This window comes from Actinia tenebrosa, unplaced genomic scaffold (genome assembly GCF_029948245.1).
Source record: "Actinia tenebrosa isolate PJP-AT-01 unplaced genomic scaffold, QUT_ActTen_1.0 PGA_scaffold17__23_contigs__length_9995812, whole genome shotgun sequence".
NCBI lineage: Eukaryota > Metazoa > Cnidaria > Anthozoa > Actiniaria > Actiniidae > Actinia > Actinia tenebrosa.
In genome coordinates this window covers 1,077,618-1,097,563 of record NW_028292577.1, presented here as the reverse complement: position 1 = coordinate 1,097,563, position 19,946 = coordinate 1,077,618, and the positions used below count along the sequence as shown (strand labels likewise).

At 37.0% G+C, this 19,946-nt stretch overlaps 1 pseudogene across 1 annotated transcript; it reads right to left on the bottom strand.

Annotated features, from left to right (window-relative positions):
* Nucleotides 1-679: 679 nt before the first annotated feature.
* Nucleotides 680-16,461, bottom strand: LOC116299506 (uncharacterized; annotated as a pseudogene). Its single transcript, XR_016120102.1, has 14 exons — nucleotides 16,083-16,461; nucleotides 15,596-15,710; nucleotides 14,815-14,934; nucleotides 14,598-14,717; nucleotides 14,249-14,368; nucleotides 12,576-12,695; nucleotides 12,228-12,347; nucleotides 11,338-11,457; nucleotides 10,627-11,165; nucleotides 5,110-5,484; nucleotides 4,585-4,699; nucleotides 4,147-4,266; nucleotides 3,804-3,923; nucleotides 680-2,089 (listed from the first exon to the last, which is right to left on the bottom strand). The product of XR_016120102.1 is annotated as an uncharacterized LOC116299506 (transcript).
* Between the last annotated feature and the right edge of the window lie 3,485 nt (nucleotides 16,462-19,946).

Genomic DNA, 19,946 nt, shown 5'->3' with positions numbered 1-19,946 from the left:
TTTCAAAGGAGGGTCCTTACACACCAAACTTTTACTATGACGTCACAGGACTATGGTACGTTTTGCTCTTTTTTATCGCTTTTGTGGCTTAGAAAGGGGGGTCACGGACACCCTAGGACCTCCCTAAATGCGCCCGTGCTCTTTATGGGGAAAAACATAAAACATACACAACATTTGAGATAAAACAATTTATTTCCAACGTCCCTCCAGGACTTCCCACGTATTTCCTTGAATTAGTTTTGGATACTTCCAACAATTTCCGTCATTCACTTCCAACACATTTCCTACCTATTTTCAACATTGGCTTCGGACATATTTTCAACACAATTCCGGCAGTATATTAATTCCCACAAATTTCCAACATGCGCGCGTCTGACATTTCCAACATATTTCCATACCATGAAATTTTCCAAAAGGTTTGAGGACTGATGTATTGCGAAGCCATTTCTACCCAGTTTTTTTTTTTCATCGACCTCGGATAGGCTATCAAAGGAAGTGATTATTAATTATCAAAAACAAGATGAAAGGTTGGAGAGAAACGAAACAAAATATTCACCCTCCCTCCTCCAATTATTCGCTGAAATAGACATAAAAACCCTAGGGCCGAAGTTGAATCAAAATAAAACATCCTCGATTTTCGAGTCGCTTGATCAACTTTATTCAACTTTATTTCATGCATTTATTCTCACAAATATTGAATATGTGGTAATGAACATTCCAAAGACATAAAGGCAAATTAAAGGGTCATTAAGGTTCCACTCAGTCCAAAAGGGGGTCATCAAATATTTCATAATACATAAGGGGGAGGGACAAGAATTCAACAAATTTCGAGGAGAGGGTCACTTTTTTATACAGACAGAAGAAAAGGAGGTCTTAATATTTTACACTACTGTTTATAGGGATTCCTCAGGTCCACCCTCCTCCTAAAAAAGGATGTTCCCCAAGAATGTTCGCGATTAACTTATATATAGGTATATTGATCGAATCAAATGTCATATAACAATGAAAAACTCACGCTATGAACTTGCCGTGCCGTGCTAGACGGTGCAGTTATAGACCATGTTCATCCGGATGAGTGAGCAGTAATCTATAGTGCGCTGTGATTGGTTCAGAGGGTATCGTCATTCCTACACCGTGACCCTGCTTTATTACGTGCCATTTCAATGTCACCCATAATCTAGCTTATGCTAACTGCTTTTGAAAAAAATTGCTATTTTTGAGTAAATCTGCTATTGAGCTCATAATAAAATTGTTGGGTTGAAACGTGTTTCAAATCTAAATTCAAATTCTACAAATTCCAATTGTTCTCAGTAAAGTACCGACTCTGTGGATATGCCACTGCTTAAATCCTGTTTATTGTCTTTTTTAGTGTGTAGGCTTGATAGTGTGCAGACCATATGCGTCATCTTTATTGGACTCGTCCTTCTTCTGATTCACCTCAGCTTAGAATGCTTGAGGCCGTATTTTCATCTCAGTGAATTTCAGTGACAAACCGTTATTGCTAAACGTATTCCAGTTGACTCCCTTATAATCATTAACATCCCCGAGATACCGACCGTTTAGATTTGAATGATAGCAAGACTTGTACCACCAGGCACCAGTGTAAGAAATAGTACAACTTCCACTATAATCCCTGTCTTTTGTACTGAATGGCATGTTGTTATGGTATGTCAGCGAGTCCCCTGCATTACCTGAATACGAACCTACACTCAGCCTGTAGTTGTCTGACTCACCATTAACACTAATATACATAATATACACTTACCATATTTGGCATACTTCCTTGTTCCTGCCCAGTCCTCCATCTCCACGCGCAATGTCGAGGGAGTTCTTGCAGTCAGTCGATGGATGTAGTCATTGCCCAGCCAAAACTCGCCATTCAGGTTCCCAAAACTTGTTTTGTACGGCTGCCAGTCAAGATAAAAGTCTACTGATCCATCTTGTCTTCTCTGGAACACTGTCCACCCCCCTCCGTCAGTTGTCATGTCACAGTAGACTTGCAAGGTTCCTTGATTGTCTGGTTTGATGGTGTACACTCCGTTACGTCTTTCGCCATTCTTGTAGAGATCTGAACAGTCTAGTCGAATTACTAGTAAAAAAAGTTATCTTATTTCATATATTTGTTCAAGAGAATATGAAGTAAGAGAGCATGTCCCTGTGACCCATGAAAGTTTCTTGAAAATCTATTTTTAGCTCCGCGCGCTAGTCTGAGCTATTTTAGCATTCCAATCTTGATTGGTCAGAGTTGTAGTGACGTCATAGGTACAGAAGAGATCGGCAGTGACAAAGCAAGTTTCAAGCAGTTAACAAACCAAACTTTATTCAATTTGACGAGAAAATGTGTTTAGAGGACTTCCTTGAGAAATTCTGAAAGGTTTTTGAAAGAATCCATAAACAGCATATGTAAAAAATAATCAGCTGAGACAACATCATTCAAGCTTGTTTTTAAATCAAAACAATGGTCGCTCGATTGAGACTCAATCATTTTGGAGTTGATTGCAGTTATAGATGAGACTGTAAGTTATTCCACAATTCTCCACCTAAACTGAAATACAGCTAATATTGCTGCATCCGAAGAACACGTACTTCTGACCTGAACTTCAGTGTTTTCAAAATGACAAGTTATCTAATGGACATCTAAAATGAAGGTAGATTGGACTCGTTTACGAAAGATTTTCGATGAACAAACTTCGGTTGAATTCACTGAGTCAAAAGTTTAAAAAACTTTAAACTTGAGAGAAAATTTAGCATTTACTGTTAGAATCAGTTGTTTACCAGTAAAAAGAAGAGGTTTTAAGATAGCTGAAAACAGTCAAGCTGCTCAGAATAGAAGAATTAAACATAAAGGCACAAATACGCCGAACTGAGAGCATCTGGCAGAAAAAATCGCAAGTAAAATGCCCTTCAATCAGGTAAAAATAATCTCTTTTTTATTAGTTTGAACCCTCAAATACTAAGTTTGAAATACCTGAACATTGAGGCGGAGCGAAAATTCATGGTGCAAAATTTGAAAGTTCTAGTTTTAGAGTCAAACTTTTTCATTAATTCGCCTTTTCTCAATGGGCAATGTCTTTTGCATAAGCTGACACACCGTATTTTGGCAAGCTAAACATATTTAATAATTGTGAAAAATCATTTCAGTGCCTCTTGTAGTTTTTTCCTCTGTGAAAACGGAAAATTTTCTTCGGCACATTTCGGTGCAAATAGCGGTTTTTCTGATTCGTGTGTGAAACAAAATACTGGTCTTGTTCATCGTCTTCTTAATTACTTCAACTTAAACTTTATTTACTATAGAAAACACTACGGTAAATGCTTTTTTGGCTGTATTCACTGTAGGTTTTTCGCTATTTTCATCGTATTTTTTATTGCGGTTTCCTTCCCCATGGCGTCTTCGCTGTTTTTAGCGCTTGTTCGTATGTGACTGAAAGCCATCCTGATTTGATCTTTTTCGATGTTCTTTTACATCAATTGTTAAGTTAAAGTTTAATTCGTCCATGGAGAACATATGATACTTTAATCATTTCAACTTTTTACTAATTTTGAAGGCATTCTTCTCGTCGGAAACTAAACATTTTTCGCTCGCATGGAAGTCACTACAACTCTGAGCAGTAATAAGGGATCGCATGTTAAAAATAGCTCAGGCATGCGCGCGCAGCTAAAGATAGATTTTCAAGAAACTTTCATGGTTACAGACCCATGTATGGGAGATGTGCTCTCTTACTTAATATTCTCTTGATTCTTGATTTGTTATAAAGGTAACACATAAAATACGCAGTTTTTCAATCATGCTTTCACGTAAGTACCTCTGCAATCCTTCCCATTTCCCGTGAAGCCAGGTTTACACTGACATCTAAAGGAACCAGGTGAATTGATGCAGGTTGCGTCAGAATGACATCCATGAGATCCCATGCATTCATCGATATCTACAAAGATAGAATCAAATCAGTAGGAATGGGGTGTCTATAGGCAAATAGCTGAAACAGCGTTGTTTCCATTCGTGACGTCACGTTCTAGCTCTCTGATTTTCGAAATGAAGGCGAGTTTGAAGACCGATAGATGACGGATAAAATCAAATATTTACTCAAGATTTACTTTATTTGGTAATGCAGCTTTCTTAGTTTTTCAATCATGTTTTCATTTACGTACCTCTGCAATCCTTTCCATTTCCCATGAAGCCAGGTTTACACTGACATCTAAAGGAACCAGGTGAATTGATGCAGGTTGCGTCAGAATGACATCCATGAGATCCCATGCATTCATCGATATCTACAAAGATAGAATCAAAACCGGTCAAACCGGTCAAAAAGATTTGTCCTATAACGTATGAAGATCTTGTCTAGCTAACACAGCGAGCTGTAGGCACCATGGTTTACGCAGGATCAGAAGGAAAATCACTAACATTACCACGTTTATCCGGTAAACCGGATATTATCTATGTTATTCCGATTTGAACGAGGGGAAAAACGATGAGAAATGATAAAATAAAAGGCCTTCAAAACAAAAACAAAAAATTGAATGAACAAAAAGAGTCTTACTTGCTGGGAGATATTTTTTATATTTGAAAAAAAAACAATTGAGGCTCACCATTTTGGCAGTTACTTCCAGTGTATCCTTCCCTACATTTGCAGCGATAGTCCAGCCTGTTACTATGAGGTATACATATTCCTTGGTTAAGACATGGCTCGTCTTCACACGGATTCTATTCAGAAATTAAGAAATTTTACTGACCACGACTGTATATCAAATTAATACTCGTTTATTGTAATGGTCTTATTGGTCTCTTGTTGTGTATCTTCAAGCCCGCACATGATTCCATGGAAGTTGTAAATATTCAGGAAAATAAAGAAAAGTTCTGCTGTGTTATGGTTACTCAATGGGAAATCCCGCTTACCCTTTTACCACCACATAAATTGAAATATTCGAACTCCAGTAAATGTCCCACAATAAAATGAACATTTCTGATTAAGGACTAAAGGAAAGATGATGGTATTGAGTAGTGTAGGTATCAAAATTATCTACGAGTAACAACTTATTGCTGCAGTAGACTAACTATGAATAGAAATAGAAATCTTTCTGTACTGCACAAGATTTTGGACATGCATATCTTACCTTGATGTTCAAATGAGTAAATTTCTCGTCCTGTTTCAAATACTTTGGGTTGGTATAGTTATCAGTAGCTATCAGCTCACATATGTGACGACTGTCCATCTCAGCTGTGATCTTAAAATTGACCGAACGACACCAGGGTGTTTCAACACAAGCGAACACACAATCCATCTTGCTGGAGACTTTGCTAGTCATCTGTTTGACTTTGGTCATGTTGGCGGGTAAAGACAGAAGGTAACCAGGATGGTTATCAAACATCAATCCTGGGTTACGATCATCGTGTGTGTTGGTACTTGTGATATGGTCCACTTTACACAACAGAACAAACAGGAGAATTAGAACGAGGAACTCCATGGCTTCGTTTGTAAAATTAGCTGTCTACTCGTCGAGAGTTAGAGCAAGAATGATATACTCAAAGTGTTGCTCTCCTGTATGAAGGTATATTGGAGTGGTAACATGATCTTAGACTACTTCAATTCATTACTGGGCATTGCTTTGAACTAAATCGAACCCATTTACTATAACTTTTACTAGGTTATGAAGAACATACAAATTAAGCCAAAATTAGGTCATCATGAATGGATGTTTTGTTTACTTGCTGCACTCTTGTTCAAATACTAAGATTCTCATTTCCTGAAAAAGGCGAAAGTAAAAAATGGGAGAAAACAAAAACAGTTTTGTTTCAGCCAGTTCACTATAAAATCTATTGGATCCCATGTTCATTCCCACGTTCAATTCCAAGATCCATAAGAGGCTGGCCCAGAAGAATAGTTTTCCCCCATTGGAAATATATTTTACATTCCACTATGTTTACCGGTTCAGTTTAAAGTAATACTATAACTACTGGTGGAACTATTCAATGAAAGTGAAATAATCACATCCAGTGACGTACGTTATGTTTTTTAGCGGGTGTACTGAGAATGTCTAGAAGAAAGAAAAAAGAAGTCAAAAGAAAAAAAAAAGTCAGTTCTTTTCTTTAGATCGATTGCACCATAACTTCTTTTGGTTTTTTAAAAAAACTGTTGCAGTGGTATAGCAGAGATATTTTCGTCCTGTTGTCGTGTCCTATCGACCTGTCGTGGAATTAAATTTTTTCTATAAATATTGATTTTTTGAATTTTAAATCTTTTTAAAAATCTTTTTAAAAATTGCTGGTAGAACTATTTGTTTATGAAGGTAAATAAAGAGTTAATTAACTAAGTAAAGGGCACAGCTTGGTTTAATGTTTATTATTTGTTAACAATATAAAATGCAATCATCTCATTGATCATTGACGTAGAAAGATGGGCTGGTGGCGCACAAGGGGGTTTAACTGCTAAAGCGCCCTGGAAATATGCCATACAAATGAACGTCTTTCTAAATAGAAATTTCCCAATCCATAGTCTGTAAGCAGCCAAAGATCCAATGTACAAGATCTTTCCCTTTTAGGCAGGACAGCCTGTTTTGGGTGACCTGCCCCACGAAATTAATTTATTTTTCATGATTGTTCCTAAGAAAACATAGAAACGTATACAAAAATAACAATAAAGGTCCTGTTCCACGTTGAAACTTTTAGCTGAAACTTGTGTGCAAAGGCGTTGCGAGACAAGTTTCACAGGGGTGTTACACGGCGCAATTTTCATCCTGAAACTTGTTACGTTCGCGACACAAGTTTCGGTTGCAGAAGTAGAAAGCAGTTCTACTTTAGTTTAGCAAAAGCTCTTTTCAGTCAACTGCTCCCCGACAGCTTTAGGAAAGCAAAGCTCGACTTTTTCAGATGAAGATTGCTTAACTGTTAAAGCGAAAAAAGTGGACATACCTTCTTAAAAATAATACCATCATTTTCTCGATTTTATAAGAAAAATTATAGAAATAATAAATGAATAAATGAATAGGAAAAAGATCTAAAGCTAGATAAAAAGGTACTGTTAATACGGTGGGAATCGAACCCGCGTCCACTAAATTTAATCACATAATTAATTCCAAAATACAGAAGAAGAAAAAATAGTGACTTCATGCCATACCCCGAGACATCCGCTGGGTCATCGTATGGACTTCGGACATGACGGCGATTAAGTCCCTCTGCCCTTGGGTGTACGGATTACATAGGATAGTGTTCTAGACGAAGCATCAGGGGAGAGACTAGCCTTCCCCCAGACCATATCTACAGCTAATCCATTGCCCTAATCCCATCCGTTGATTTGAAGTGGAAAATAAACTAGTCTATCTGTTGCACTGATGTCATGACTATTGTTGTGTTAATGTCCTGAAATCGTGGCCCAGTGGAAAAAACTTGGGCGCTCGTTTTCTATCTCTTCAGTTTCACATTGTTGTCACAGTCATTTTTTGGCATAGTTCACGTTAGTTTACCATAATAATGTAAATTCAATCTATTGTCATTGTCAAACATCCTTTCCCTGTCGATGGGTCAGTGCCCCAAAAGATTGTGTCGACGAAAAATATATAAAACAAGTACAGTCATTTTGTACTTATACTTTAAAAAGATATTTTACAACCATCACTCCCCGTAAGGGGCTCTTACGTGAGGTTCAACGCCACATGCACTACCACAACCTCGTCCCTAGTGAGAGAGGGCCCTGGAGACAAGGTTAGCACTACCACTATATTCTATATTTACAATAAATATATAACACTCAACTCACAATTTTATTGATTTTAATGAATATCATGGAAATTTGTTGGAAATATATATGGAATTTTCGCCGCAGTCATGGTTCCACTTGAGTTTTGAAACATTATAAGAAGTCACCTATATTCGATAAGAAGACAGACAATGGAAATCAATGGGCGATTCTTTAATTATGTGTTACAATCTAAGATCAATATATGAATATCTAGGAAACTTAAATAAAAATTTCATACTATATCATTTTATTAAAATTTCATGACATTTTCATGAAATTTCCAATATATTCACATGAAACTTCCATGATGTTTCCACCATCTTTTCAAAAAAACTTCCAATATATTTTCAACCGAATTTCTATGATATTTACAACATCCCTCAAGGACTTCCAACGTATTTCCTTGATTTAGTTTTGGACACTTCAAACCTGTTTCCAAAATTGGCTTCCAACATACATTCAACAGATTTCTGGACATCCCTTCCAACAAATTTTCAAGATGCACCCATTACTATTGACAAACTTCCACGAACATTTCCAACATATTTCCAACATATTTCCAACATATTTCCAACATATTTCCAACATATTTAAAACATATTTCCAACATATTTAAAACATATTTCCAACATATTTCCAACATATTTCCAACATATTTCCAACATATTTCCAACATATTTCCAACATATTTCCAACATATTTCCAACATATTTCCAACATATTTCAAACATATTTCAAACATATTTCCAACATATTTCCAACATATTTCAAACATATTTCAAACATATTACCAACATTTATAAAATTAATTAAATAGTACGATAGCCATGTTTGCATGAGGGTATGTAAACACAGTTGTGACGTCACATCTTTCGTGTTTTCCCGGTGCTAGTTCAAAAATTAAAAATTTACAGTTTCTTTCGGGGAAAAAAAACGCCCCCAAAAATGTATTTTGAAGACGAAGTTCCAAATTTTGACTTGTGTCAGGGCCACAGGCATAACCCTATGGTCTCATGCAGGTCTTCCCTCAGGAGAATTCCCTCAGGAGCTACAACACACGTCCTCCGTCGGGACAGCTGCGGTTGTTCAGCGACGTGCTTTCTCATGATTTAAATGCACTGCCCGATAAAGAATACAAGTATTTAAAGGAAACAGTCAGCAGCTTCAAACTTTTTCCAGCGATAGCTCTTCAGCTCCACAAAATATCTTCTCGAGGCAAGACGAAACAATCAACTTCGCTGCCATGTTTTCTCGCTGTCAAATTGAGCAAAACCACGTTTCTTTCAACCGAGAATTCCAGTCACAGTGACACTCAGTTATCTACTTTTGATCACTTTCGTAAAGATAATCAATTCTGAAATCTTTTATTAAGATTTCTATTCAATCTTTGGACATTTCTTTGTATTTGTTTTAAAGTTTTAGAATGATAAATGTTTAAAATAGCTAGCGATTCTTTCTCGCTTCACATTTGCCTCCTTGGCGTTTATTACACAAAATGTGATTGGCTAACGATCGAAGTTCGTGATGTATGGAGAATTTGTATTTTGATATGAGAATCAAATTCAAATAAAGATTTATTTTCTTGCAAGTGGTAATGTTTTCCCTTAGTATGTATTTTATAAAAGCAATAGAAAACTTTTTTCTCTGTGTTTACATAGCCTGATAGCAACACTCGGGGGGTTGGGAGAATTCTCGACAGTTATGCAAACCCTCGACTACGTCTCGGGTTTGTATAACTGTCTCGAATTCTCCCAACCTCCCCTCGTGTTGCTATCAGGCTATGTAAACACGGAAAAAGTTTTCTATTGCTTAAATTTCCAACATATTTCCAACATATTTCCAACATATTTCCAACATATTTCCAACATATTTCCAACATATTTCCAACATATTTCCAACATATTTCCAACATATTTCCAACATATTTCCAACATATTTCCAACATATTTCCAACATATTTCCAACATATTTCCAACATATTTCCAACATATTTCCAACATATTTCAAACATCTCAAACCGATAGATTTTTCCAGCGTTAAACAGCCCCAAAATGTACCGCAAAGCCATTAAAATTCTACCCATTTTTTTTCATCGACCTCGGAAAGGCCAGAGGAAGCTAGTGATTATTTATTATCAAAAACAAGATGAAAGGCTGGAGATAAACTAAAGAGAATATTTCCCCCCTCCCTCCTCCAATCATAGGCTAAAATAGACATGCATTTAAACTACACAAAACCAGGCGTGCTAAAATAAAACATCCTCGATTTTTGAGTAGCTTGATCAACTTTATTTAACTTTATTTCATGCATTTATTTTTACAAATATTCAATATGTGGCAATGAACGTGCATTACAAAAACATAAGAATGTTTCGCGTTGTTTTACACATAAACTTAACGTGCCGTGACGTGACGTGTCGGTGAAGTTATAGACCATGTTCATCGGATGAATGAGCAGTAATCTAGTGCTCTGTGATTGGTTCAGAGGGTATCGTCATTCCTACACCGTGACCCTGCTTTATTACGTGCCATTTCAATGTCACCCATAATCTAGCTTATGCTAACTGCTTTCGAAAAAGCTGCTATTTTTGATTAAATCTGCTATTGAGCTCATAATAAAATTGTTGGGTTGAAACCTGTTTGAAATCTAAATTCAACTTCTACAAATTCCAATTGTTCTCATTAAAGTGCCGACTCTGTGGATATGCCACTCCTTAAATCCTATTTATTGTCTTTTTTTAGTGTGTAGGCTTGATAGTGTGCAGAACGTATGCGTCATCTTTATTGGACTCGTCCTTCTTCTGATTCATCTCAGCTTAGAATGCTTGTGGCCGTATCTTCATCTCAGTGAACTTCAGTGACAAACTATACCACCTGACTCCCTTATTATCAATTACATTCCCGAGATACCGACCGTTTAGATTTGAATGATAGCAATCATGGTACCACCAGGCACCAGTGTAAGTAGTGGCACAATTCCCACTATGAACATCATTATCCCTGTCTTTTGTACTGAATGCCATGTTGTTATGATACGACAGTGAGTCCACAGCACTACCTGAATACGAACCTACACTCAAACTGTACTTGTCTGACTCAGCATTAACACTAAAACTACCATATTTGGCATACTTCCTTGTTCCTACCCAGTCCTCCAGCTCCACGCGCAATGTCGAAGGAGTTCTTGCAGTCAGTCGATGGATGTAGTCATTGCCCAGCCAAAACTCGCCATTCAGGTTCCCAAAACCTGTTTTGTACGGCTGCCAGTCAAGATAAAAGTCTACTGATCCATCTTGTCTTCTCTGGAACACTGTCCACCCCCCTCCGTCAGTTGTCATGTCACAGTAGACTTGTAAGGTTCCTTGACTGTCTGGTTTGATGGTGTACACTCCGTTACGTCTTTCGCCATTCTTGTAGAGATCTGAACAGTCTCTTACTAGTAAAAAAAGTTATCTTATTTCACATATTTGTTATAAAGGTAACACATAAAATGCACAGTTTACAATCATATTTTCACGTACGTACCTAAAATCAAATATTTACTTTAGATTTACTTTATTTGGTAATGCAGCTTTCCTAGTCTTACAATCATGATTTCACGTACGTACCTCTGCAATCCTTTCCATTTCCCATGAAGCCAGGTTTACACTGACATCTAAAGGACCCATGTGAATTGATGCAGATTGCATCAGAATGACATCCATGAGATCCCATGCATTCATCCACATCTACAATATAGAATCAAATCAGTAGGAATGGGGCGTCTATAGGCAAATGGCTGAAACAGTGTTGTTTCCATTCTTGACACGTTCCAGCTCTCTGATTTACAAAGTGGTACCGAGTTTAAAGACGGATAGATGACGGATAAAAAGGTCAAAATATCCTAATTATCCCAAGCTACTGTAACCCGACTTTTGCGTATTTTTCTGTTTTCGTTTGACTGAAATATAATATACATGCCTACAAGAAATATGGAAAGGAAGAATCAAAACAATGTCAATTTACCGCCATGCTTGCATCGTTCAAGCTTAGGGCCTGTCATTTTGTCCAATCATGCTTTGCGCGCCGCGTTCACCGCTTAGCTGGATATTCCTAAGATTCTGCCAAAGTACTTTCTTGATTGTCCTCGACAGAAGAAGGAACTTCGCGTATCAAAAAATGGATAGCCATAAAAAAGCTACATACTACAATAATATTTTTAAAATACGACATAGGAGGAGGATTTAGCATAAAAGCATTTCAATCTGTAGCCTTTCTTTTGGTCCATTTTCCAAACTGCTATGGCGTTTTACTAATATTACAAAGAACAAGAATCCCGAAGCAATCCATCGGTTGCTATGTGACGTCACGTATGGAAACAACACTGTACTGAAATCATGCAAGGTCGGAAATAATAGTGACGCCCATTCCCACCTTAATCTAATAATTACTTAAAATTTACTTTATTTGGTACACATGCAGCTTTCCTAGTTTTACAATCATGCTTTCACGTACGTACCTCTGCAATCCTTTCCATTTCCCGTGAAGCCAGGTTTACACTGACATCTAAAGGAACCAGGTGAATTGACGCAGGTTGCGTCAGAATGACATCCATGAGATCCCATGCATTCATCTACATCTACAATATAGAATCAAATCAGTAGGAATGGGGTGTCTATAGGCATATGTCTGAAACAGCGTTGTTTCCATTCGTGACGTCACGTTCTATCTCTCTGATTTTCGAAATGGTGGCTAGTTTGAAGACCGATAGATGACGGATAAAATCAAATATTTACTTTAGATTTACTTTATTTGGTACACATAATGCAGCTTTCCTAGTTTTACGATCATGTTTTCACGTACGTACCTCTGCAATCCTTTCCATTTCCCATGAAGCCAGGTTTACACTGACATCTAAAGGAACCAGGTGAATTGATGCAGGTTGCGTCAGAATGACATCCATGAGATCCCATGCATTCATCGATATCTACAATTAACATTATTAAAATTTGAATCGTAAATAAGCAAAACATTTTCTCGCAACACAGTTAATATCCTTGAATAAGTAAGTATAAATAAAATGACATTGATATCGTAAAATTCAACAAATAAAATACTGAAATTAAGGTACAATAACAAATATATCTACAAAGATAGAATCAACAAGGCACTGTTGGAAGGGTACACTGGGATACCTGGAGTACCTCGAGGACCTGGTTTCAACATGCATGGAGGATTTAGTTGGTTGAGCTTCCAAAAATACTGATAAAGTATTTCGTGACCTCTCGAAGTAATGATAAACCAGACCCTGGTTGGGACGGTTTACTAGTATCAGAGTTTCTAAGAATCTAAAGGAGAAGTAAAAATAAGTTGTAAACTTTCGAACGACAGTGTTAAAAACAGTTTGAGAGTGTTTATGCCATACTCATCAAACTCAATGTGGAACTCCAATTCCAGTTCCGGGATCCGAATTTTGGCATACGTAATTAGCTTGTTGTTCAACCACGTTTCAAAAGCATGCACATTCGCACGCCTCCCTTTAAAATCGAAAAAGCGTAAATACAGGCTAATATTTGCTCAAAACCTCTTTCATTATTGCTTAACATTTTATAATTTATAGATATTTTTAAATGAATCACCATTTTTTTGAAGAAAAATTGAAGGAGATCAAAACGCTTCGAACGGCAAAGATCAAACCCTGGAATGTGCGTAGCATTATTATTTATTTTGCTTATTAAATCAAATAGAATCTTTAAATATGCTTTGTACTTCATGTTCCTTTGTGAGTAGACTTTGAAGCCAAAACAGTTAATATAAATACATAAATATAGGCTATAAGACTATATTGTCGAGTTCAAGAGAATAACGAGTCATGCTCAATGAATTTGTTTATACTATCGCTTATCGTAATTCTGACTCTTGAAACCCTGTTCTCCTCATCGATCTTCGCTTGTTCGTGCAGAAAATACTGTTCGAGTAGATGAATCATGAATAGTTAACCAAAACAATCTTTTGCCCATGAAGTTCATTGAAAATTCTTAGAAATCATCGCTTCGAAATCATCGCTATCTTCTCGGCTGAAACCCTTGTTTACGAAATTGATAAATGATTAATCATTCTAGTTCAGCTGTCTTGAATTACGGCGGTCAACGAAATAGAGTATGCATAGACAAAAACCTGTGCCACGTGATCTGCTAGCTCCGCCCTATCATAAATCACTTGACAACATAGTGACATTGATTGACATCTGGTACATGATAATTGATTGGACTATAGACGGGAACCCTATAGCAGATAAACGCAAACGTCTCAAGGGTAAGTTCCTGAAGACCCTTCGGTACTATAGCGCAACTTTGTTATTTTGTCGCGGAGGAAAATAACAAAAAACAACAAAAACAAAAAAGGAAAAAAATAAAAAAAATAAAAAAAATAAAAAAAACCAAGGCATTTTACGGCTGTGATATCACAGGTATCCCAGTAAATATTTACTTTAGATTTACTTTATGCAGCTTTCCTAATTTTACAATCATGATTACGTACCTCTGCAATCCTTTCCATTTCCCGTGAAGCCAGGTTTACACTGACATCTAAAGGAACCAGGTGAGTTGACGCAGGTTGCGTCAGAATGACATCCATGAGATCCCATGCATTCATCTACATCTACAATATAGAATCAAATCAGTAGGAATGGGGTGTCTATAGGCAAATGGCTGAAACAGTGTTGTTTCCATTCGTGACGTCACGTTCTATCTCTCTGATTTTCGAAATGAAGGCGAGTTTGAAGACGGATAGATGACGGATAAAATCAAATATTTACTTTGGATTTACTTTATTTCGTACACATAATGCAGCTTTCCTAGTTTTACAATCATGATTTTCACTTACGTACCTCTGCAATCCTTTCCATTTCCCGTGAAGCCAGGTTTACACTGACATCTAAAGGAACCAGGTGAATTGATGCAGGTTGCGTCAGAATGACATCCATGAGATCCCTTGCATTCATCGATATCTACAAAGATAGAATCGAATATTTACTTAATATTTACTTTATTTAGTACACATAATGCAGCTTTCCTAGTTTTACAATCATGATTTCACTTACGTACCTCTGCAATCCTTTCCATTTCCCGTGAAGCCAGGTTTACACTGACATCTAAAGGAACCAGGTGAATTGATGCAGGTTGCGTCAGAATGACATCCATGAGATCCCATGCATTCATCGATATCTACAAAGATAGAATCAAAACCGGTCCAACCGGTCAAAAAGATATACGTTTAGGGGTTCCGTTCATACAAAAATTCGTAAGCCTAGCCGTGGAAATTTGGGACTTAAAAATTCGAGCTTTTGACTTGGTGGGATAAAAAATGATAGGTACCGTGTAAACAACTGGTTGGATAAATTTTCGTACGACAAGCCGAATAGAAATTTGTCCGGTAACGTATGAAGACCGCCTTGTCTAGCTAACACAGCAAGCTGTAGGCAGCATGCTTTACGCAGGATCAGATGGAAAATCACTAACATTACCACGTTTATCCGTTAAACAGATACTCTCCTCAGCAGTCATTCTTTAATTTGTTTCTGACCGACAGTAAACAGAATGTACCTTTTATACGATTAAAGAGACGGTTCTGTGTAAATAATACATACTTTTCAAGTTGTTGACGGGTTAAAAATTTGTCCGGTACCGCCGTGTAAAAGCAGCCTAAGGGAACTCAAAGTAAGACAAAATAATCATTATCTATGTTATTCCGATTTGAACGAGGGGAAAAACGATGAGAAAAGATAAAATAAAAGGCCTTCAAAACAAAAAATGAATGAACAAAAAGAGTCTTACTTGCTGGGAGATATTTTTTATATTTGAAAAAAAAAAATCATTAGAGGCTCACCATTTTGGCAGTTGCTTCCAGTGTATCCTTCCTTACATTTGCAGCGATAGTCCAGCCTGTTACTATGAGGCATACATATTCCTTGGTTAAGACATGGTTCATCTTCACACGGATTCTATTCAGAAATTAAGATAGGTAACAAAAAATGATTCAATAATTTTGAAAATTTCTGAATAAAAGATATTTCTTAAAAAAGTTGTAAATATACTGGAAAAATAAAGAAAAGTTCTGCTGTGGTGTGGTTGCTCGATGGGAAATTCCGCTTACCCTTTTACCACCACTTAAATTGAAATATCCATAAACTCCAGTGAATGTCCCACAATAAAATGAACATTTCTGATTAAGGATTAAAGGAAAGATGATGGTACTGAGTAGTGTAGGTATCAAGATTATCTACGAGTAACAACTTATTGCTGCAGCAAACTAACTATGAATACAAATAGAAATCTTTCTGTGCTGCACAATATTTTGGACATGCATATCTTACCTTGATGTTCAAATGAGTAAATTTCTCGTCCTGTTTCAGATATTTTGGGTTGGTATAGTTATCAGTAGCTATCAGCTCACATATGTGACGACTGTCCATCTCAGCTGTGATCTTAAAATTGACCGAACGACACCAGGGTGTTTCAACACAAGCGAACACACAATCCATCTTGCTGGAGACTTTGGTAGTCATCTGTTTGACTTTGGTCATGTTGGCGGGTAAAGACAGAAGGTAACCAGGATGGTTATCAAACAACAATCCTGGGTTACGATCATCGTGTGTGTTGGTACTTGTGATATGGTCCACTTTACACAACAGAACAAACAGGAGAATTAGAACGAGGAACTCCATGGCTTCGTTTGTAAAATTAGCTGTCTACTCGTCGAGAGTTAGAGCGAGAATGATATATTCAAAGTGTTGCTCTCCTGTATGAAGGTATATTGGAGTGGTAACATGATCTTAGACTACTTCAATTCATTACTGGGCATTGCTTTGAACTAAATCGAACCCATTTACTATAACATTTACTAGGTTATGAAGAACATACAAATTAAGCCAAAATTAGGTCGTCATGAATGGATGTTTTGTTTACTCGCTTCACTCTTGTTCAAATACTAAAATTCTCATTTCCTGAAAAAGGCGAAAGTAAAAAATGGGAGAAAACAAAAACAGTTTTGTTTCAGCCAGTTCACTATAAAATCTATTGGATCCCATGTTCATTCCCACGTTCAATTCCAAGATCCATAAGAGGCTGGCCCAGAAGAATAGTTTTCCCCCATTGGAAATATATTTTACATTCCACTATGTTTACCGGTTCAGTTTAAAGTAATACTATAACTACTGGTGGAACTATTCAATGAAAGTGAAATAATCACATCCAGTGACTTACGTTATGTTTTTTAGCGGGTGTACTGAGAATGTCTAGAAGAAAGAAAAAAAGAAGTCAAAAGAAAAGAAACGAAAGTCAGTATTTTTTGTTTTTGACGAAGTTGATGTCTTAATTTTATAGATCGATTGTACTATAACTGCTTTTGCTTTCAAAAATAAAAGTTGCAGTGGTATAGAAAGAGATATTTTTGTCCTGTTGTTCGTGTCCTATAGGCCTGTCGTGGAATTAGTTCATAGTTTTTGATAAATACTAATTTTTCAAGATTTATATATCTTTTTTAAAAGCCTCTTAAAAACTGCTGGTAGGACTATTTGTTTATGAAGGTAAATAGAGAGTTAATTAACTAAGTAAAGGGCACAGCTTGGTTTAATATTTATCGTTTGTTAGTAGTATGAAATGCAATCATCTAATTGATCATTGATGTAGAAAGATGGGCTGGTGACGCACAAGAGGGGTTTAACTACTAAAGCGCCCCTGGAAATATGCCATACAAATGAACGTCTTTCTAAATAGAAATTTCCCAATCCATAGTCTGTAAGCAGCCAAAGATCTAATGTGCAAGATATTTCCCTTTAAGCGGATCACCTATAATTTTGGGTGACATGCCCCACGAAGTTAATTCATTTCTCATAATTAGAATAAATTTTAATAACAATAATGTAATAATAATAATAAGTTTGTAAATCATTAAAAAAAAAATAATAATAATAAAAGAATATTTACATTATGTACTTTGTGAAAATTTAAAGAGAAAAAGTTACTATTTACAAAAAACTAGAAAAAAACAAAATGAAAAACAAGCATTATAAAAAAATCTAAAATTATCTAATATCGGCAAGGTTAGTATTAATGCTAAAGTCCAATAGAAAGTCACTTTCGTTGTTCTTATAAAAAGGAGTGCGGGAGCCTCTAATGCATGTAATTACAGCTTTGACATTCATTCATTTCTCATAATTGTTCTTAAGAGAAAATAGAAACGTATAAAAAATAACACTAACTTTAGCAAAAGCTCTTGTTAGTCAAATGCTCCCCGACAGTTTTAAGGCAGAGAAACAAAGCTCGACTTTTTCAGATGAAGATTGCTTAACTGACAAAGCGAAAAGAAAAGTGGCCATATCCTTTTAAAAATAATATCATCATTTTCTCGCGGAATTTATAAAAGTCTTTTATAAAGATAATGAATGAATAAATGAATATATAAAAAGATCTAAAGATAGCTAAAAAAGGTACTCTCAATACGGTGGGAATCGAACCCACGTCCACCAACTTTTATTACATAATTTATTTCAAAATACAGAAGAAAAATAACTAGTGCCTTCGTGCCATACCACAAGACATCCGCTGGGTCGTCGTATGGACTTCGGACATGACGGCGATTAAGTCCCTCTGCCCTTGAGTGTACGGATTACGCAGATTGTGTTCTAGCCGAAGCATCAGGGGAAAGACTAGCCGGCCCCTAGACCATATCTACAGCTAATCCCTTGCCCTCTGCCACGCACTGGCACGTTGATTTCAAGTGGAAAATAAACTACTCTAACTGGTGCATTGTTGTCATGGCTATTGTTGTGCTAATTTCCTACGCAGCCGCAATTAGTGTCGTCACGCAACACTCACTCCCCTACATACCCACTGATAATTTGTTATTTGAATGTCTAATTACAGCTGTACAAGAAAAGAGGATTTTTATTTCTATTTTTACCGTATGTTGCTTTGAAATCACCTGATGATGGCGAATTTACAATGCCGTGACGTACTTCGTCTCTCGGAAGATATGGAGTTCCAGAAGACAAATTTTTTTGAAAAATGGCATGGCAATGGCATGCTTGATATTGTCTTTATTAAACCTTCTATTTTGGGGTTAATTCTTGGTGTTCTTTTTCTTAAAATTAGACATCGAAGCTCGACGTCCATTCGAAACTTTACACGGTATTCAGTTATCTTTCTAAGTTTCAGCTCCTAAAACAATACCCTTTCTCCAAGGTATCCGTAGAATAATCCGTAAAACATATTTCGTTATAACTAGAATTTGTGTGGATTGCTAAATCAAGACAGAAAATCGTCGTAATAAGAATATGTTGACCATTTTGTCCTGTCTATGTTCGTCATCTATCCGTCTTCAAACTCACCACCATTTTGAATGATCAGAGAGCTGGAAAGTGACGTCACGAATGGAAACAACACAGTTCCAGCCATTTGCCTAGAGACGCCCCCTCCCTCCTGTCCATAGTCTTCAAGCAGGCAAAAGTCCGCTGTACATAATGTTCAGTTCCCGTTTGGCGGATAAGCTGGGTGACCAGCACCTTTTACTGGCTCAACCCCTTTCTCGTCTTCTTCCCGAAATCCTTTTGATTACCGGAACTGAAGATGAACTGCTATGCCCCAGGAACATAAAGTATTGTATTGACAGTGGATAAGTACAAAACTTCAATTGTCTAGTTATTTTTAGCAAAGTTATTCCCTTCGTAAATCATTAAGTATTTCGGTTCTTGGAAGTTAAGTTTGAACCTAGAAGACCTAGAATTGACAATTGCATTGTGATGTGACGTCGCAGTGTGACGCATTCCGCCACCCGTTTTGCTCGGTTGGTTGAGCACCGGACTTTTATGTGGGAGCTCGTGGTTCGAGTCCCGGCCGGGTCAACACTCAGAGTCTTAAAATAACTGAGGAGATGGTGCTGCCTTTGTAATAACAACTACAAATGGTTAGGCCTTCACGTGGCTCGGATGACCACGTAAAATAGAAGTCCCGTCTCTCCACACTACCTCACCCTGCAACGGAGTGACGTTAAAGAATCACTGAGGACGTAAAGAAACCCTGGCAGTGACCACCCTCAGTGTCTGGCCTTTACTAATGATTTCTTAATGGGTTGATTGTGGGATGGTTATGGGGATTTTAAGGGGTTGGAAATTGGTGCAATGTGCCTTGAAGGGGACCCTGAGTCCTATTTTGCAGCACCAGCCTCCGGGCTAAATCTC